This window comes from Bos grunniens, chromosome 25 (genome assembly GCF_055505025.1).
Source record: "Bos grunniens cultivar Pamir isolate PY7600 chromosome 25, Bosgru_T2T1.0, whole genome shotgun sequence".
In the NCBI taxonomy this organism is placed as follows: Eukaryota; Metazoa; Chordata; class Mammalia; order Artiodactyla; family Bovidae; genus Bos; species Bos grunniens.
The window spans coordinates 25,956,759-25,978,895 of record NC_141189.1 but is presented as its reverse complement, the minus strand read 5'-3'; the positions used below and the strand labels follow the sequence as shown (position 1 = coordinate 25,978,895).

The window sequence follows — 22,137 nt, the reverse complement described above, 5'->3', positions numbered from 1 at the left end:
CACAAACAAGTCACTCTATTATTACTAGTTGCTGTACTAGATATTTCGTCTACCCTGAACCATCGTTGTCCTTTTCTGTTCATGGCCAAGAAAGGGAAGAGAGGGAGCCGGATCACACGCTAGGACATTTGTTCTCAAACCTGACTGCACGGAAGAGTAGGGGAGTGGCTCTCTTGTTAATTTCCCCATTCTTAGACTCCTCACCCGAAATTCTGGTGCAGTGGAGTCTGGGGAATGTGCATTTCCTCACAAGCCTCTTAGGGTACGCTGATGCAGGTGGTCCAAAGACTGACCTTGACCTCTGCACACTAGAACAGTATCTTTATGAAGGTCACACACTTCCACTGAAGATGTTCACCATCAGCCAGGCTACCCTGGGAGCGTTGTTACATTGGTTTCAAAGGATCAGTGTGGGAGGTTGCATGGAGGCCTGATGGTGCCCATAAGCCCTGAAGATGTTTGACTCACCTATGATGCTTGACCTCCAGCTGATCCCTGCATCCCACTGAACATCTTATCTTGCCTGCTGCCTGCTGGCATCACTTCTCAGGCTCTTGCTCAGATGAAGGAGTCTGAAGGTCTAGCCTTTGAAACCCCGCTGAAGCCCCCACCCTGTATCACCTCCAGCCCCCACATGGGTTCAGGAATTTCTACCACATACGCTCCTAACTGAAGCTGGTAGCTATAGTCAGCCCAACCCTCTCCGCCCCATGATTCAGAGAAGGGTAATTATTTAGCCTTCAAGAAGGAAAATCTGAGGGCGATTTAATAATGGGCTGCAAACATATGAAGGGTTGTTAGCAGGGAGCTAGTGACCACCTGTTCCCTCTCTCCGCTGTGACTAGGACACACAGAGATGGGATTTAACTACAGAAATGAAACAGGACGCCAGGGTAAGCATGAGCCTACATCACTGATGTGATTTCAAGGGGCAGCATATAAAGTCTACCTTCCTGGAATTTATGGCAGGGAAGGAGCTTTGGATCTGATGTATCATCTCCCTCCCAGAGGCTGGAGAAAGACCTGGGGCTGTGAGCCACGTCAAGACAGGGATTTTATCTTACTTGTCCCTGGGCCCTGGCACTGGGCACATGTAGACCAGCGGTTCTAAAGAAGGACCCCTGGCCTGGCAGCATCAGCATCATCTGGGCTCTTGCTACAAGTGCAGAATTGCAGATCCCACCCCCATCTACTAAATCAGAAACTCGGGGAGTTAGGGGGACCAGCAAGCTGCAGTTAAACAACCGCTCCAGGTGATTCTGACACCACTACTATGCATTCCACTCACCTGGGGCTCTTGTTAAATACAGTTTCTGATGCAGTTGGCCTGGGGTGGGGCTGAGATTCTGCATCGCTAGTGAGCTTTAGTGGGCTTCCCTGGTGGCTCAGTGCTAAGGACCCCGCCTGCCAATGTGGGAGACCCAGGTTCAATCCCTGGGTTGCGAAGATCCCCTGGAGAAGGAAATGGCAACCTGATCCAGTATTCCTGCCTGGGAAATCCCATGGACAGAGGAGCCTGGTGGGCTACAGTCCACGGGGTTGTGAGAGTCGGACACGACTGAATGACTGAACAACAGCAATGCAATGAGCTTTAAGTGATGCCGATGCTACTAGTCCCTGGACCAAAGTTTTGAGTACTGAGGATCCAGAACAATGCCAGCTCATGTCATTGCCCTGCTTCAAATCCTCCAGTGACTCCCTTCTCATTTAAAGTAAAAGTCAAGAGGTCCCACGTAACCTGGCCCCCATTATCTACCTGCTGTGCTCATCTCTGTTCCCCTACCCTTTTCTCACTATACTTCAGCCACACTGGCCTCCTTGCTGTTCCTTGAACACCCCAGCAAGCTCCCACCCAGGACTTTTGTATTTATTCCTTCTGCCTGTAACACTCCTCCACCTGGGCTCCACCGTGGCTCACTCTTTCACCTCTATGACAGGGAGCTTCTCGGATGGTCCACTGTTACTCTGCCTCCTGCTATTGACACCTTCTCCTCATCTCCTAACCACTGAGTGTGAGTGGGATCTATCATAGGCCTGGAGATGTCAATTCTGTGATTACGTTACATAAAGCAGTAATTTCTACCTTGGTAGCAGACACTTTTCCTGGCTGGCTTTGATGACAAAAGTTCCCACGTGAGGACTGACGCTGAAGCTCCAATAATTTGCCCATCTGATATGAAGAGCTGACTCATTGGAAAAGACCCTGATGCTGGCAAAGACTGAGGGCAGGAGAAGGAGGCAACAGAGCATGAGATGGTTGGGTGTGGCTTCATTGACTCAATGGACATGAATTTGAGCAAACTCCAGAAGATAGTGAAGGACAGGGAAGCCTGGTGTGCTGCAGTCCATGGGGTCACAAAGTGTCAAACAAAATTGACCAACTGAACAACAACAACAACCTATGTCAGAGAGACCCACGTGACAAGGAAATAAGGGTGATTAGGAAGGAATTAAGACCCTCAGTCCAATTCCCAAGAGGAACTGAAATTCTGACAACAACCATGTGAACTTTGAAGCAGATCCTTCCCCAGCTGAGCTTTTGAGTGAGACCCCCAACCCCATTAGACATTTTGATTAAAGACTTGTAAGAGACCCTGAAGCGGAGGGTCCAGTTAAGCCATGCTCAGCCCCCTGACACATAGAAACTGTGAGATTCAAAATAAATGTTGTTTGCAAGCAGCTTAAGGCTGTGGTAATTTGTTAGCATTAGATACCTTCAGGTTTGGCTCAGATGTCTCCATTTTAGTTGAATCTTCCTGACTTTCCTCTTTATAATAGCAACCTCCACCTTCTGCCAAGAACACCCTATTTCTTTTCACCACTTAATGCTGCTGCTAAGTCATTTCAGTCGTGTCCAACCCTGTGCAACCCCATAGACGGCAGCCCACCAGGCTCCCCCATCCCTGGGATTCTCCAGGCAAGAACACTGGAGTGGGTTGCCATTTCCTTCTCCAATGCATGAAAGTGAAAAGTGAAAGTGAAGTCGCTCAGTCGTGTCTGACTCTTATCCAGCCCATGGACTGCAGCCCACCAGGCTCCTCCATCCATGGGATTTTCCAGGCAAGAGTACTGGAGCGGGGTGCCATTGCCTTCTCCGTCACCACTTAATATTCCCCCATAATACATATCACCATGTGATAGAGCTTATATTTTTCATATTTTTATGGCCTGTCTCTCCCACTGGAAGTAAGCTTTCTGATCTCAGGGTTTGTTTTTTTGTTTGTTTTCTGTCTTTTTCTCCCATACCCGTATCCCTATATCCCAGTACCTAGAGCAGTGCCGAGCATGTAGAAAGCACTCAGTAATATTGCTGAATGAATGAATGAATTCAGCTGACTGTCTTCCTCCACACAGTGGGGGAAGCCTTACAGTTTTTCACTATAGCAACCCGGTGAAGAAGGAGGTTTTTCCAGACATCTGTACACAGTAGTCCTCCCTTATCTGCAGTTTCAGTTACAGGGGTCAACTGTGTTTCAAAAATATTAAATGAAAAATTCCAGAAATAAACAATCCATCTGTTTCCAATTGCATGCTCTTCCGAGAAGCGTGATGAAATCTTGTGCCGTCACACTCCGTCCTCCTGGGCCAAGAACCATCCCTTTGTCCAGCATCTCCTACCCACTGGTCACTTAGAGGCAGCTCAGTTATCAGGTGGACTGTTGCTGTATATCAGTGCTTGTGTTCCAGTAACTCTCCTTTTACTTAATAATAATCCCCAAAGCGCCCTTCAAGTCCCCAAAGCCCTGTTGTGGTGAATAGGCTTGCATAACTCAGTGAAGCTATGAGCCATGCCATGCAGGGTCAGCCAAAATAGATCATAGTGAAGAGTTCTGACAAAATGTGGTCCGCTGGAGGAGGAAGTGGCCACCCACTCCAGTATTCTTGCCTGGAGAGCCCCAAGAACAGTAGGAAAAGTTATGACGCCAGAAGATGAGCCCCCCAGGTTGGAAGGTGTCCAGTATGCTACTGGGAAGAATGGAAGGCAATTACTAATAACTCCAGAAAGAATGAAGTAGCTGAGCCAAAGTAGAAAAAAAGCTCAGCTATGGATGTGTCTGGTGGTGAAAGTAAAGCCTCTTGCTATAAAGAACAATATTGCATAGGCACCTTGAATTTTAGGTCCATGAATCAATTTTAGGTCCATGATATAGTCAAGCAGGAGATGGCAAGGTTGAGTATCAACATTTTAGGAATCAGTGAACTAAAATGGATAGGAATGGGCGAATTTAATTCAGATGACCATTATATCTACTACTGTGGCCAAGAATCCCTTAGAAGAAATGGAGTAGCCCTCATTGTCCACAAAAAAAATCTGAAATGTGAAATGTAGTACTTGGGTGCAATCTCGAAAACAACAGAATCATTTCAGTTCCTTCCCAAGGCAAACCATTCAACATCCCAGTAATCCAAGTCTATGCCCCAGCCACTGATGTCAAAGAAGCTGAAGTTGGCCTTGGAGTACAAAATGAAGCAGGGCAAAGGCTAACAGAGTTTTGTCAAGAGAACATGCTGGTCATAGTAAACACCATTTTCAAACACACAGGACGACTCTACACATGGACATCACCACACGGTAAATACCGAAATCAGATTATGTCTTTGCAGCTGAAGATGGAGAAGTTCTGTATAGTCAGTAAAATGCAAGACCTGGAGCTGACTATAGCTCAGACCATGACCTCCTTATCGCAAAATATTGGCTTAAATTGAAGAAAGTAGGGAAAACCACAAGGTCATTCAGGTATGACCTAAGTCAAATCTCTTATGATTATATAGTGGAGGGGAAGAATAGATTCAAGGGGTTAGATCTGGTAGACAGAGTGCATGAAGAACTATGGATAGGGTTTTATAACATTGTACAGGAGGCAGTGACCAAAACCATCCCAAAGTTAAAGAAATACAAGAATGCAAAGCAGTTGTCATGAGATGGTTGGATGGCATCACCGACTCGATGGGCGTTAGTTTGAGCAAGCTCTGGGAGTTAGTGATGGACAGGGAAACCTGGCGTGCTGCAGTCCATGGGGTTGCAAAGAGTTGGACACTACTGACTGACTGAACTGAACTGATACCCAAATGAATGCACAGTTCCAGAGAATAGCAAGGAGTGAAGAGAAGGTCTTAAAAAGAATAGTGCAAATAAATACAGGAAAATGATAGAATGGGAATGACTAGAGAGCTCTTCAAGAAAATTGGAGATATCAAGGAAACTTTTCATGCAAAGATGGGCATAATAAAGGACAGAAACAGCAAGGACCTAACAGAAGCAGAAAATATTAAGAAGTGGCAAGAATATATAGAAGAATTGTACAAAAAAGGTCTTAATGACCTGAATAACCATGATGGTGTGATCACTCACCTAGAGCCAGACATCCTGGAGTGTGAAGCCAAGTGGACCTTAGGAAGCATTACTACGAACAAAGCTAGTGGAGGCAATGGAATTCCAGCTGAGCAATTTCAAACCCTAAAAAATAATGCTGTGAAAGTGCTGCAAATCAGGAAAACTCAGCAGTGGCCGTAGGACTGGAAAAGGTCAGTTTTCATTCCAATCCCAAAGAAGGGCAATGCCAAAGAATATTCAATCTACTGTAAAATTGCATTCATTTCACATGCTACCAAGGTCATGCTCAAAATTCTTCAAGCTAGGCTGTAGCAGTTTGTGAACCAAGAACTTTTAGATGTACAAACTGGTTTCAAAAAGGGAGCAGAACCAGAAATCAAATTGCCAACATCTGTTGAATCATAGAAAAAGCAAGAGAATTTCAGAAAAATATCTATTGCTGCTTCATTGACTGCACTAAAGCCTTTGACTGTGTGGATCACAACAAACTGGAAAATTCTTAAAGAGATGGGAATACCAGACCACATTATCTGTCTCCTGAAAAACCTGTATACAGGTCAAGAAGCAACAGTTAGAACTGGATATGGAAAAACAGACTGGCTCCAAATTGGAAAAGAAGTACATCAAGGCTGTATTTTGTCACCCGCTTATTTAACTTATATGCAGAGTACCTCGTGCAAAATGCTGGGCTGGATGAATCACAAGCTGGAATCAAGATTACTAGGAGAAATACCAATAATCTCAAATAGCAGATGATATCACTCTAATGGCAGAAAGTGAAAAGGAATTAAAGAGCCTCTTAATGAGACTGAAAGAGGAGAGTGAAAAAGCTGACTTAAATCTCGATATTTAAAAAAATTAAGATTATGGCATCCAGTCCCATGTTTTTTGGAAGTTAGTTCTAGAAGGTCCTGTAGGTCTTCATAGAACCATTCAGCTTCAGCTTTTTCAGCATTACTGGTTGAGGCATAGACTTGGATTACTGTGATATTGAATGGTTTGTCTTAGAAACAGATATCATTCTGCCGTTATTGAGACTTCATTCAAGTACTGCATTTTGGACTTTCTGTTGACTATAAGGGCCACTCCATTTCTTCTAAGGGATTCGTGCTCACAGTAGTAGATATAATTTTTTTTTAATGTTCTTTTCATTATAGGGGACTGGAATGCAAAAGTAGGAAGTCAAGAGATACCTGGAGTAACAGGCAAATTTGGCCTTGGAGTACAGAATGAAGCAGGGCAAAGGTTAAAATAATTTTGCCAAGAGAATGCACTGGTCACAGCAAACACCCTCTTCCAAAAACACAAGAGATGACTCTACACATGGACATCACCAGATGGTCAATACTGAAATCAGATTGATTATATTTTTTGCAGCTGAAGACGGAGAAGCTGTATACAGTCAGCAAAAACAAGACTGGGAGCTGACAGTGGCTCAGATCATGAGCTCCTTATTGCAAAATTCAGACTTAAACTGGAGAAAGTAGGGAAAACCACTAGACCATTCATGTATGACCTAAATCAAATCCCTTACAATTATACAGTGGAAGTGAGAAATAGATTCAAGGGATTAGATCTGATAGATAGAGTGCCTGAAGAACTATGGATGGAGGTTCATGACATTGTACAGGAGGCAGTGATCAAGACCATCCCCAAGGAAAAGAAATACAAAAAAGGCCAAATGGTTATCTGATGAGGCCTTACACATAGTTAAGAAAAGAAGAGAAGCTAAAGGCAAAGGAGAAAAGGAAAGACATACCCATCTGAATGCAGAATTCCAAAGAATAGCAAGGAGAGATAAGAAAGCCTTTCTCAGTGATCAGGGCAAAGAAATAGAGAAAAACAACAGAATGGGGAAGACTAGAGATCTCTTCAAGAAAATTAGAGATACCAAGGGAACATTTCATGCAAAGATGGGCACAATAAAGGACAGAAATGGTATGACCTAACAGAGGCAGAAGAGATTAAGAAGAGGTGGCAAGAATACACAGAAATATACAAAAAAGATCTTCATGACTCAGGTTACCAGGATGGTGTGATCACTGACCTAGAGCCAGACATCCTGGAGGGTGAAGTGGGCCTTAGGAAGCATCACTATGAACAAAGCTAGTGGAGGTGATGGAATTCCAGCTGAGCTATTTCAAATCCTGAAAGATGATGCTGTGAAAGTGCTGCACTCAATATGCCAGCAAATTTGGAAAACTCAGCAGTGGCCACAGGAGTGGAAAAGGTCAGTTTTCATTCCAGTCCCAAAGAAAGGCAATGCCAAAGAATGTTCAAACTATCACACAATTGCACTCATCTCATATGCTAGCAAGGAGAAGGCAATGGCAACCCACTCCAGTATTCTTACCTGGAGAATCCCAGGGACGGGGGAGCCTGGTGGGCTGCCATCTATGGGGTCTCACAGAGTTGGACATGACTGAAGTGACTTAGCAGCAGCAGCAGCATATGCTAGCAAAGTAATGCTCAAAATTCTCCAAGCAAGGCTTCAACAGTACATGAACCGTGAATTTCCAGATGTTCAAGCTGAATTTAAAAAAGGCAGAGGAACCAGAGATCAAATTGCCAACATCCATTGGATTATCAAAAAACCAAGAGTTCCAGAAAAGTATCTTCTTCTGCTTTATTGACTGTGTGGATCACAACAAACTGTGGAAAATTCTTAAAGAGATGGGAATACCAGACCACCTGACTTGCCTCTTGAGAAATCTGTATGCAGATCAAGAAGCAACAGTTAGAATCAAACATGGAACAACAGACTGGTTCCAAATCAGGAAAAGAGTAGATCAAGGCTGTATATTGTCACCCTGCTTATTTAACTTCTATGCAGAGTACATCATGTGAAATGCTGGGCTGGAAGAAGCACAAGCTGGAATCAAGATTGCTGGGAGAAATATCAATAACCTCAGATATGCAGATGACACCACCCTGATGGCAGAACGCAAAGAAGAATTAAAGAGCCTCTTGATGAAAGTGAAAAAGGAGAGTGAAAAAGTTGGCTTAAAATTCACCATTCAGAAAACTAAAATCATGGCATCCAGTCCCATCACTTCATGGCAAATAGATGGGGAAACAATGGAAACAGTGAGAGACTTTATTTTGGGGGGGCTCCAAAATCACTACAGATGGTGACTGCAGCCATGAAATTAAAAGATGCTTTCTCCTTGGAAGAAAACCTATGACCAACCTTGACAGCATATTACAAAGTAAAGATATTACTTTCCTGACAAAAGTCTGTCTAGTCAAAGGTATAGTTTTTCTAGTAGTCATATATGGGTGTGACAGTTGGACATTAAAGAAAGCTGAACACTGAGGAATTGTTGTTTTTGAATTGTGGTGCTGGAGACTTTTGAGAGTCCCTTGGATCAAGGAGATCAAATCAGTCACTCCTAAGGTAAATCAACCCTGAATGTTGGAAGAACTGTTGCTGAAGCTGAAACTCCAATTCTTTGGCCACCTAATGAGAAGAGCTGATTCATTGGAAAAGACCCTGAAGCTGGGAAAGATTGAAGGCAGGAGGAGAACAGGATGACAGAGGATGAGATGGTTGGATGGCATCACTGACTCTAAGGACATGAGTTTGAGCAAGCTTCAGGAGTTGATAATGGACAGGGAAGCCTGGCGTGCAGTCCATGGTGTTGCAAAGAGTCAGACACTACTGAGCAACTGAACTGAACTGATCAGGTCCCATCATGGCAAACAGAAGTGGAAGCAGTGACAGATTTTCTTTGGTTGGGCTCCCGAATCACTGCGGACAGTGACTGCAGGCATGAAATTCAAGGACACTTGCTCCTTGGAAGGAAAGATATGACAAACCTAGACAGCATATTAAAAAGCAGAGACATCACATTGCTCACAAAGATCTGTATAGTCAGAGCTATGTTTTTCCAGTAGTCATGTATGGATGTTAGAGTCGGACCATAAAGAAGGCTGAGCGCTGAAGAATTCATGCTTTTAAACTGTGGTGCTGGAGAAGACTCTTGAGAGTCCCTTGATTTTGAGAGATCAAATCAGTCAATCCTAAAGAAAATCAACCCTGATTATTCATTGCAAGGACTGTTGCTGAAGGTGAAGCTCCAACACTTTGGCCATCTGATTCAAAGTGCCAACTCATCAGAAAAGACCCTGATGCTGGGAAAGATCGATGGCAAAAAGAGAAGGCAGAAGATGAGATGGTTAGATAGCATCATTGATTCAAACAAAATGAATTTGTGCAAACTCTAGGAGATTTGAAGGACATGGGAGCCTGGAGTGCTGCCATCCACAGGGTCGAAAAGAGTTGGACATGACTTAGCAAGTGGACAACAACCACAAATCCTCAAAAAACAATTCATGATGTTGGTGACTGGGATATACCAAAGAGCAGCTGTAAGTGCTTCGTTTAAGAGGAAAGGCGAAAGTCCTTGACTTAACAAGAGAAGAAAAAAAAAATCGTATGGCTAGATTGCTAAGATCCACAGTAAGAATGAATCTTCTCTCCATGAAATTGTAAAGAAGGAAACAGAAATCTGCTAGTTTTGCTGTCGTACCCCAAACTAAAAAAGTTATGCCACAATGTATAATAAATGCTTAACTAAGGTGTGAAAGGCATTATATTTGTACAATAAGATATTTTGAGAGACAGTAGCCACATTCACATGACTCATTATACTGTATTGTTAAACTTTTTTGTTTCATTATGACTGTTATTAATCTCTTACTGTGCCTAATTCATAAATTACTTATCATATGTATACATAGGAAAAACAGTATACAAAGGGTTTGGTGCTATCTGTGGTTTCAGGGGAATGTACCCCACCCTGCTGACAAGACGGGACGACTGGGTGTTGATCCAGGAAAGGACTAATTGGACCCACCCGGCTTTGGTCCCGCCTTGTTGAGGGAAACATGGCAAAATCTCCTGTACGGTGCCTAAGACCTTCTGACATCTCAGGCACCGTGCATCAGTCTGCCTTCTCAGAAGCAGGGGATCATAACACTCTGCCCATCATTGTCGAGCAAGGCTCACCCAGAGGTCTGGGTATGTTCTTTTCTAAAAAAGAGCTTGCATCTCTGAGGTGAGGAAGGAGAGCTCTCATGGTCTACAGAGCCCTTGTCCTGCACGAAGACTTGTAGGTGGACATTCAGAGCGGCGCTCTTCATAATTGCCCCAAAGTGGGAACACTCCGAATACCACTTAGTGGCTGAGTGGGGAAGTAAAGTGAGGGTTAGCCATTCAGTGGCTAACCTTATGGCAATAAAAAGAAAGAGCAAACGACAACATGGATCACCTCAAAAGCGTTTTACTAAGGGAAAGAAGCCAGACAAAAATGACCATGTACTGCCTGACTCCATTTATATGAGATGTCCAGACAGGCCACGCCTGCAGAGACAGGAGGGCGATTAGAGGCTGCCTGGGGCAGGCGGTGGGGATGGAAAATGAATGCAGATACAGGGGGCGAGCGAGGGCAGCAGTGATGGAAATGTTCTCAAAGCGTATTGTGGTGGTAGTTATATGACTCAGTGAATTCCTAGAAATCACTGAATTTATCCTTAAAAATAAATGGATTTTATGGCATGTCCATCCACAAAGCTTTTTTTTTTTTTTTTTGGCTGAACTGCATCTTCGCTATGGCACTTGGTCTTAGCTGCTCCTTGGCATGTGGGATCTTCGATCCCCGAGTGGGGATGGAACTCATGTGCCCTGTATTGAAAGATGGACTCTCAACCATTGGACCACCAGGGAAGTCCTGGCAAAGCTCTTTTTAAAAAGAAAATAAAATGAAAAGCCCTTGAAATCATTTTTTTTTTTTTTTTGGTTCAATCTCTAAAGTAACTCCTCTCAAATTCTCTTTGAGAATTACACTTCCCTCACTTTTTAGATGACTGTTTCTATGAAAGGTCAGTGAAAATCCCCGCACTGGTGTCGTAAGTCATATAAATGAAAATAATAAATAATCAGGCCTTGTTTCTGCCCTGAGGCAATAAAAAGGTCATAACATTCAGACCCTTTGAAGTGGTTTTCTGACCATGTGTGCAGACCTTTGTCCACTGACCCTGTCACTGGGTGAACTGTGCCAGCTCCGGGGATCTGTGCCCATCGAGCAACTGAAGAATCCAGATTCACATAGGAACAGGAACAGCACAGTAAAGTCTTCCATTGTGATTACAGGAGACTGATGAGAAAGAATGAAATACTCTGATTAGTCTGTCTCGGTGACCTGCAATTTCCATCTCAATGCAATCAGAGGACAGAGGTACCTTCGACTTTGGCAGCAAGTGCAGATACAAGGGGGATGTAGCCCTAGGTCTGGCCCAGCCTGGGTCCAGTGCCCATGCCTGCCCTGGGGAGAGCTCACCATGAATGGCAGCCCACTGGAAACACAAGGAAAAGTGAAGGGACGTTCCCACAAAGGAAATAAAGATGGTAGGAAGGTAGAAACACCAGATAGCCGTTGTATTCCTCCCATGTGCTGAAAAATTGTAATAGAGCAAGATGTCCTCTGAGCAGGGGAAGCCAGTGCGGACTTCAGAGAGCACAGGTCTAACTGCTGCTCACAGGGAAATACCCTCCTGGTTGTATTCAGATCCACCTCGATCCGGGGCAGCTAGATTTTCCTTTCTCAGAGCCAGCCCCATATGTGTCCAGATCCTCTCTCTCCATTCAAGGGACTTACAAGTGTTGAGGATTCTGGGATAGCCCGTGGTCCAGAGGAGATGGTCTCTGGATGATCCACACGGGCAGTGTGAAAACAGAAGCCCACATCAAAGCATTTATATGAAAAAACAGAATAGGGTGGGACGAACTGAGAAAGTAGCACTGATGTATATACACTACAAAATAGACAGCCAGTGGGAGGCTGCTATAGAACGCGGGGAGCCCGGCCCTAGTCATGACTGATTCATGATACCGTAGGGCAGAAACCAGCACAACATTGTAAAGCTGTTATCGTCGGATTAAAAATTTAAAAAACAAATAAAATAAAATCGAGAGACCAGAAGGGGGCGCTCTCATGCACTGCTGGTCCGTGTCAATTGCCTGCCCCACAGAAAGAAGGCACCTTGCTCTGTGCAACAGGAGACGTCAAGGAAGAATTTCTCCTTGCTCAGCAACCGCCCAGCCAGAGAAGTGTTGTGGCTCAGCTAATGAAAAGCCATCACCGCCCTGAACTCCTGAAAGTGAAAGTGTTAGTCGTGTCCAACTCTTTGCAACCTCATGGGGCTCCTCTGTCCATGGGATACTCCAGGCAAGAATACTAGAGTGGGTTGCCAGAACTGCTACCTTTCCTCCAGTGAATTTTACTTAGAACAGCCTCTTCCAACTCCCCCTGCTCCCCTTTCCCCTTATTTTGTTCTTTGGACATGCTTATGTTTTATCAAAGATTGCATGTCCCCAATCACAATTCTTTGCTGTTCCCAGATAAAGTCATTTTGCTGGCAAAATAACTTGCTGTTTTAATAATTTAATCTCAAAGATTTTCAAGGTCCACAGCAGACAGCTCAGTGTCTACTGAGTCCTTCCACCTTTACAGTTATGCAGGACTGGCTATGTATATACTTTTCAGGGCTCAGTGCGAAATGAAAATGAGGGGCCCCTTGACCAAAAATATTAACAATTTTAAGACAATGACCAGCAGAACATGAACGCAAGCACAGGGTCTTTCTGAGCATGGGATCTGTGCCACTGCCATCAAAGCTAACTCTGTCCTTATGACATAAATGTCTTCTTCCTTGTCCTGCTTAGAAGACTCCAGTACTGCCCCACCCCACAAGTCCCACTCATCCTAGTCACTTGTGACCCCCCTCCTCCTTTACCCCAGCCTCACTGTTATCTAGTATTGAAAACATATTAAAAAAACAATAAAAACAAAACCAAACACCCACCTCCCCAGTGAGTTTAAATCCAAGTATCTCTGAGGCTAGAGAGCTCTGCCAAGAGAAAGAGTTTTTGCATGTTGAGTACCTCTAAGTGTGTGTCTTGCAGTGTTTTTCTTCATCCTTGCCCGGAAACGGCCCTAGCATTTTTCGTGGGCCTCAGGTTGAAAATGAGTAGCTACCTGAATGGAATCCCAATCAGCAGGGCCGTCACCACTTGGTAATGTTTAATAACTACTTCCAGGCTTCCCTGGTGGCTCAGCGGTAAAGAATCCGCTTGCCAATGCAAGAGACCCGGGTTCGATCCCTGATCCAGGAAGATCCCACATGTAGCAGAGCAATTAAGCCCATGCGCCACAACTGTTCACTGTCTGGGGGACCACCTTTTGCATTCCTGACCACCAGAGCCACAGACCTCCCTGAAGAGACCAGAGGCCCCGTCACAGTCCCAGAGTGGATGATATCTGACACATAAGCCTACATGCCCATTGACTGGGGGTATATGATCAGGCCACCCAAGATGGCCACTCTCCTGTTCTCCGTACACCCCCTGCTCCATCAGTCCCTGCTTCACCTACACCCCACTCATAGGACTGACTTTCCCTCTTACCCATGGAGCCTAATTAGAAGACGCCAGCATCCTTGCTCTGACCCCAGCCTGTAATCATTCTGATCTTCAGATGAGAGCTGTCTCCACTATGATAGTCAAAGAGGCGTGCCCCTCTGCTGGTTTGCCTGGCAACTGATGAGCCAAGCTGATTCCAATTCCCTCTATAATGGTAACCACTTCCCTCCCCTCCGCTGCCCCCATAGCAAAGGCTGCTGCTACGTCCTGAACCACTGTGCACCACGCATAGTGGGGTGTCACTCCAGGCCCTTGCTTCAGACCTGTATGATCCCCCATCCATTAAACCACTGAGGTCTCTGTCACTGACTCTGGGCACTTTCTTCAGTCTTGAGGCTGGGCAAAAACAGTAATGTTCAGTCCGTAATTTAGGCTTTTCCCTGGATCCAGCAAGACTCAGAGATCGTCCCTGCCACTGCAGGGCCCTCCCTCTCCAAAGAAAATGCTGCTGACTGAGTGAGTAATGAAGTAGTTCCTGAGAGGGCTGGTCTGCTTAATCCAGACCTGCTCTCACACTGGGTGTTCAGCCTGTTTCTCAGAGAGGCGCGTGCACCCCCCTATCGCCCCACCTTGCTCAGGCATGTCTGAGCCTCCCAGCAAACCCCTTACCCAAGTCTTCTGAGGATCAAACTCTTTCTTGCCTCAGACAAATTTTCATTTGTCAAAACCTGTTTTCGCAATTACAAAACATTTTTTAAATTGAAGTATCGTTGAAGTGGGCTTCTCAGCTGGCGCTAGTGGTAAAGAACTCGCCTGCCAATGCAGGAGAAGGTAAGAGACTTGGGTTCAATCCCTGGGTTGGGAAGATCCCCTGGAAGAGGGCATGGCAACCCACTCCAGTATTCTTGCCTGGAGAACCCATGGACAGAGGAGGCTGGCGGGCTACAGTCCATACCATCCCAAAGAGTTGGACATGACTAAATTAACTAAGCAGGCACCCACGCATAATTGACTTGCAATGCTGCAGCTGTGGGACCTCAGTTTAGCAGGGGTCTCACCTCCCGCCTTGTGTTTGTGTGGGGCCTGGTGTTACAGTGAGCGCTGACCCTGCACTTGAACTACCCTTGAACTTTGGGTACTAAAGTGCCTCCCTTGCTTGACTCTAGCCTTAGCCCTGCTTTGCTCAGCAGCCTTTCTTCTTGCTGCTGTCCTCTGAGGGGTAGCCCATCTACACTCGCCTGGACTGTGCTGTTTCCTAGATTTTGTGCTGGAACCAATGACTGAGAGCTCTGCTTCTGTTTCCATCATCCTGTTCCTGTGGTTGCATCTTTACAATTCCAAGCTTTGTCAACCACAGTGACCTCTGTACCCCCAAGGCTGGGGGGTGGGGGAGGATGTTGTAAACCTTTGGAATGGAGGGAGTTTCTGCAGTGGTCCAGACCCTGGGAGGCCACCCTCAAGTTCACCTTCACCCCGGGTCCTCCTCAATCTTTGTCAATCTACCGTTCCAGAGCCACCTTGAGTTAGATTCCCTGTACCAAAGCAGGTTTCTCTTTGGAGACTTATGATCTCCCTAGGCTGTGTCATGGAGAGCTGGTTTCTCTCAGATCTCCCACAGCCTTTCTGGAGACCTCAACAACTCACTGGCCTTTGCCACTTCTTCCAGGAAGTGAGGAGTGAGGACTCTTTGTTCTCTTACCTCACTTCCTTTCTCTCTGTCCCTTCCTCCTCTCAGGGTATTCTACTTCCCCATTCTGTCTGGTAGGAATCTTCTTTCATCATTACCTCATAGTTCTTTTCTTCCTGTGGTCCCAGACCAGCAGCAGCAGCATCTGAGAACTTGTAAAAAACAAAAGGAAAAAAAAAAAAAAACGCAAGTGATTAGGACCCAATCCAAACCTTCTAAATCATAAACTCTGAGAGTGGGACCCAGCAATCTATATTTTAATAAGCGCTCCAGGGAATTCTGCTGCATGTTCAAGTCTGAGAACTACTACTTTAGGGTCTAAATCAATAGTTCTCCATCCTGGTTACATTAGGACCTCTAAGCCCCATCTGCAGGCCAACTAAATCCCAGGCCCATAAAAAGACCAGATCAAAGTCAGCCCAGCCAGGTGTAAATCAACAGAACTGCCCAACTGACCCACAAACAATAATAACAGGTTTCAGCATTAATAATGGGTCTTGTTTAGGCAACTAGGTTTGGGAGTAGTTTGTTACGCAGCAGTAGCTAACTGACACACAGAACATTGTGAACTTCTAGTGGAAAGGCGATTGATCTCCTTACTTCCCCTAATCCAGCCCTCATTTCTGTTCCATATCTATTTTCCTAGCTGCCCCAGTCGCTGGGATGATCAGATCAGATCAGTCGCTCAGTCGTGTCCGACTCTTTGCGACCCCATGAATCACAGCACGCCAGGCCTCCCTGTCCATCACCAACTCCTGGAGTTCACTAAGACTCACGTCCATCAAGTCAGTGATGCCATCCAACCATCTCATCCTCTGTCGTCCCCTTCTCCTCTTGCCCCCAATCCCTCCCAGCATCAGAGTCTTTTCCAATGAGTCAGCTCTTCACATGAGGTGGCCGAAGTACTGGAGTTTCAGCTTGAGCATCATTCCTTCCAAAGAAATCTCAGGGCTGATCTCCTTCAGAATGGACTGGTTGGATCTCCTTGCAGTCCAAGGGACTCTCAAGAGTCTTCTCCAACACCACAGTTCAAAAGCATCAATTCTTCAGCGCACAGCCTTCTTCACAGTCCAACTCTCACATCCATAAATGACCACTGGAAAAACCGTAGCCTTGACTAGACGAATCTTTGTTGGCAAAGTAATGTCTCTGCTTTTGAATATGCTATCTAGGTTGGTCATAACTTTCCTTCCAAGGAGTAAGCGTCTTTTAATTTCATGGCTGCAATCACCATCTGCAGTGATTTTGGAGCCCAGAAAAATAAAGTCTGACACTGTTTCCACTGTTTCCCCATCTATTTCCCATGAAGTGGTGGGACCGGATGCCATGATCTTCGTTTTCTGAATGTTGAGCTTTAAGCCAACTTTTTCACTCTCCACTTTCACTTTCATCAAGAGGCTTTTTAATTCCTCTTCACTTTCTGCCATAAGGGTGGTGTCATCTGCATATCTGAGGTTATTGATATTTCTCCCGGCAATCTTGATTCCAGCTTGTGTTTCTTCCAGTCCAGCGTTTCTCATGATGTATTCTGCACATACGTTAAATAAACAGGGTGACAATATACAGCCTTGACGAACTCCTTTTCCTATTTGGAACCAGTCTGTTGTTCCATGTCCAGTTCTAATTGTTGCTTCCTGACCTGCATACAAATTTCTCAAGAGGCAGATCAGGTGGTCTGGTATTCCCATCTCTTTCAGAATTTTCCACAGCTGGGATGATACCTTATCCTAGACCCCAAGTTGGACCTCCCCACTCACCCTCCCCCAGTCTCAACAAGGCAATCAATCAGGACCAGATGGAGGCTCCAAAACAATAAAAATATAAAATAAGACACATTTAATTTTATATTTGCTACTAGCCACTTTCCTACTTTTAGTTTTCTTTTTTTGGCTGTGCTGGGTCTTTGTTGTGGCATGTGGGCTCTTCTTCGTGGCGCACAGGCTTTTTCATTGTGGCACTCGGACTTAGTTGCAAGTGGGATCTCAGTTCCCCAACCAGAGACTGAACCTATGTCCCTTGCACTGGAAGGCAGATTCTTCCCTCTGGACCACCAGAGAAGTCCCTAGCCACATTTTCTAAAATGGTAAAAGGAAACAGTGGAATTAATTTTAATAATGTATCTTGTTACATATTTTCTTATATAGTTCCTTTAACCCAGTGTATCCAAAATGTTGTCATTTCAACATCTGGCACTAGGCACATTGCAAATGTTGACCAGCCACATACAGCTAGTGTTTTGGACAGAGCAGCTCCATGCTGACCCCTACTCATGTCCCTTCCAGAGCAACAGTCCCAGCAGGAATGAGTAAGAAGCAGAGGAAGTAGAAAGAGCAGAGCCTCCACCAATCCCACGTCACTCTGAATCTTGACCAAAGAACAATTGAGCCCAGCACATTGCCACGTATAAGACATCTGCTCATGCTATCCCCCTGCCCTACACTTCTTCCCATTCTGCCCAACAGCTCACATGTCCCCGTCTCCGTGAAGCCTTCCTTGAATGCCAGTAGCTCTAACTTCAGAATTCTAAAACAGTTCTTAAAGACATACAAATGGCCAATAGGCACATGAAAATTACACTCAACATTGTTAATGATTAGAGAAATGCAAATCAAAACTACAATGAGGTACAACCTCACACTGGTCAGAATGGTTATCATTAAAAAGTCTGGAGCTGGAGCAGAGCCCTCCTATACTGTTGGTGGAAATGCAAACTGGTGCAGCCACTATGGAGAACAGTGTGGAGGTTCCTCAAAAAACTGAAAATAGAGTTGCCATATGATCTAGCAATCCCATTCCTGGGCATATATCCAGTCAAAACTATAATTTAAAAAGATACATGCACCCCTATGTTCATAGTAGCACTATTCACAATAGCCAAGACCTGGAAACGACCTAAACGTCCATCAACAGATGAACAGATAAAGAAGACATGGTACAAATATCCGATGGAATACTACTCAGCCATCAAAAAGAATGAACTAGTGCTATTTCCAGCAACATGGATGGACCTAGACATTATCGTACTAAGTGAAGTCAGCCAGACAAAGACAAATGCCATACAATGTTACATGTGGAATCCAAAATATGACACAGATTAACTTATCTATGAAACAGAAACAGACCCACAGACATAGAAAACAAGACTTGTGGTTGCCAAGGGAAAGAGTGGTAGTAGAGGGGTGGATTGGGAGTCTGGGATTAGCAGATGCAGACTGTTATATATAGAATGGATAAACGACAAGGTCCTACCAGATAACACAGGGAACTACACTCACTATTCTGTGATAAGCCATAATGAAAAAGATTATATATGTATAACTGAGTCACTTTGCGCTACAGCAGAAATTAATGCAACATAATAAATCAAATATATTTCAATAAAATGATTTAAAAATTAAGAATTCTACAAAATGCACAGAAAATTAATTAAAGAGTTCCTGATCGCCTTTCCCAATAACAGCTACGATATAGCGAGTGCTTTATTGTTGCTGTTCAGTCGCTCAGTCATGTCTGACTCTTTGCGACCCCATGAACTGCAGCACGCCAGGCTTCCCTGTCCTTCACTGTCACCCAGAGTTTGCCCAAACTCATGTCCATTGAGTCAATGATGCCATTCAACCAACTCATCCTCTGTCATTCCCTTCTCCAGCCCTCAATCTTCCCCAGCATCAGGGTGTTTTCCAGTGAGTCAGCTCTTTGCATCAGGTAGCCAAAATATTGGAGTTTCAGCATCAGTCCTTCCAATGAATATTCAGGACTGATTTCCTTTAGGACGGACTAGTTTGATCTCCCTGCTGTCCAAGGGACTCTCAAGAGTCTTCTCCAGCACCACAGTACAAAAATATCAATTCTTCAGTGCTCGGCTTTCTTTATGGCCCAACTCTCACATCCATACACACTGCTGGAAAAACCATAGCTTTGACTAAACGGACCTTTGTTGGCCAAGTAATGTCTCTGCTTTGCCATATGCTGTCTAGGTTTGTCGTAGCTTTTCTTCCAAGGAGCAAGTGTCTTTTAATTTCGTGGCTGCAGTCACTGTCTGCAGTGATTTTGGAGCCCAAGAAAATAAAATCTGTCACTGTTTCTACTTTTCCCCATCTATTTGCCATGAAGTGATGGGATTGGATGCCATGACCAATTGGATGCCATGACCAGTTTTTGAGTGCTGAGTTTTTCACTCTCCTCTTTCACCTTCATCGAGAGGCTCTTTAGTTCCTCTTTGCCTTCTGTGCTTATTGTGTACCAGGTACTGGGCTGAGCTCTTAACCTGAATTATATGATTTGATGCTGACACGACACCCTGAGTAGGAATTATCATCTTCACACAGAAGAGGAAACTGAGGTTTAGGGAGCTAAAGGAACTTCCCCAAACTCACTCAGCTAGTAAGCAGAGGAGTCAGGATTTGAATCCATTTGAGTTAGGCTCCAGACATGATACTTCAAGTGCCTGGCCCCTTGCTAATCAAAGTGTGGTCTTTAGCTTGGCAGCAGCAGTAGCATCACCTGGGAGCATGTGAGAAATGCAGATCTCAGGCTCTTTCCCAAATCTACTTATCAGAGTCTGCATTTTCGGAAGAACCCAGGTATTTCATGTGAATGTTAAATTATGAGAGGTGCTGGCCAAAGCTAGTCAGTATTTTAGCTACTTGTTTTTATGTCTGTTTCATCTCTAGGTCACCAGCCCTGCAAGGACAAAACCGCACCTCTTCCACTTCTGTTTCCTGAACACCTGTTACAGAACTTGGCCCAGTTAACTCCTGGGACCACCTACTTTCTATTAAGTAGATTGTGCATGCTCAGGCATGTCCAACTCTTTGTGACCCCTTGCCAGGCTCCTCTGTCCATGGAATTTTTCAGGGAAGAATACTGGGAGTGAGTTGCCATTTCCTTCTTCAGGGGATCTTTCCCACCCAAGGACTGAACCCACATCTCCTGTCTTACAAGTGGATTCTTAAGCCACCTGGGGTGGCTACTTCCTTTTTTTTTTTTTTTTTCTTCAAATCCTGCCCAGGGAAAAAGAACAAGAATCTGAATCACAGGGCCGATTTACAACATCTACGTGTGTCCTCAACAGTAGCCTGTTCCGCTTTAAAAAGCATGACAATGCCCTGGGGTCCCTGGTTGCGGAACTAACCCCACCCCACCCCCCACCCCTGCTAAAGGTGTTGGAAGGCAAGACTCAGCTATATCACTTGGATGTCTGCTTTTGAGGAACGTAGTTTTTCAGAATGGAACCCATGCCGCTCCTTTTGGAAGTGAAAATCTTTGGAGACTCCTCAGCAGAGGTAGCCCTGGGATTTTTATGGAAGGAGAGGAGTTAGGACGCTGGTGGAAAGGAGGTTTGACGATAAGGATGTTGAATGGCACAGTGGATTAAGAAAACGTCAGCTGCCCATATTAAAGAGTGGTGGACGGACGGAAACTGAAGGATGGGGAAAACGAAACTCCCCCCAGTACACACACACACGCATATAATGCTGTCCCCTGGGAACCACCAATGGTATTTGGGTCTTAGGAATGGAAACCACAAACCATTGGAAAGATAGCTATTTGGGATTCAGGGTTGATCTCAAATCAATCTAGAAGGATTTTAGGATCTTCACATTATCAGAGCTGACTGGGTCATGGCAAAAGATAAGTGTTTCAGAAATATTTCTTAAAAGTTCAGCAGTGTTTGTGAAACTCGGCCTCTGTTTACCAATGCTGAGTAGTAACGCAGAGACAGAGTTTTGGATGAAGTAGAAAAGAACAGCTTTATCGCTTTGCCAGGCAAAGCAGGCCACAGTGGGCTAATGCCCTCAAAACTGTGTGTCCCCTCCTGGAGGGAGTAGTGAAGAGTGTGTTGCAGTGTTCCAGGGGCAGGGTGTGATCAGTTCGTGGACATTCTTCTGATTGGTTAGTGGTGAGGTCATCAGGAGTCAGCACTGTCAACCTTCTAGTTCCAACTGGTCTGGAGTCTACGTGCTTGTGGGCAACACAGTTAACTTATTGCACCTGGTGGGGGTTCAGTATCTAGGAAACAGCTCAAAGGACATGGCTCAGAATATTATCTATAGCTCTTGAGGGAGACCTAAAGGTCCTTGACTTGGTTTAATGGCTAAAGTATTATTATTTTTTGTCTTGCTTGACAGTTTTCCTTCCTTTCTGCATTTTCTTGCTTCTCTGATTGAAGTTTTTCTTTGACTCAAGTTTTCCTACAGACAAAACACAGGCAGTGGACATGGGTGGGGGTATATTCTGGGAAGGCCTCATAGGGTCCTACTTGGTCACAGTAAGTTGAGATTTTGCTCATCTTGTATATGCTATAGAGCCCAGGGATCCAGGAAAGCCTAAATCTTCCCCCTGTCAATTTCCTTTTACCACCCCTCCTCTCCTCCCCGTCCCTCTCAAAGTTACTTAGGAAGCTGCTGTGAAAGTGTTAGTCACTCAGTCATGTTCGACACTGCGACCCCATGGACTGTAGCCCGACAGGCCCCTCTGTCCGTGGAATTCTCCAGGCAAGAATACTGGAGTGGGTAGCCATTCCCTTCTCCAGGGGATCTTCCCAATCCAGGGACTGAACCTGGGTCTCCTACATTGCAGGCAGATTCTTTAGTGTTTGAGCCCCCAGGGAAACCCAGCACTTCTTTACTATAGAGAGTCACAAGCACTTCTTTATTAATAGTTGAACGTAGACCTAATAATCATCAATGT

General features: G+C 44.9%; 1 protein-coding gene across 1 annotated transcript in view; it reads right to left on the bottom strand.

Moving 5' to 3' along the window:
- Window positions 1-609, bottom strand: part of SYT17 (synaptotagmin 17) — a 95,539-nt gene extending 94,930 nt beyond the window's left edge. Inside the window, exon 1 of the mRNA XM_086375560.1 lies at window positions 469-609. The gene's annotated coding sequence lies outside the window, so the exon portion shown is untranslated. The remainder of the gene's footprint in view (window positions 1-468) is intronic.
- Between the last annotated feature and the right edge of the window lie 21,528 nt (window positions 610-22,137).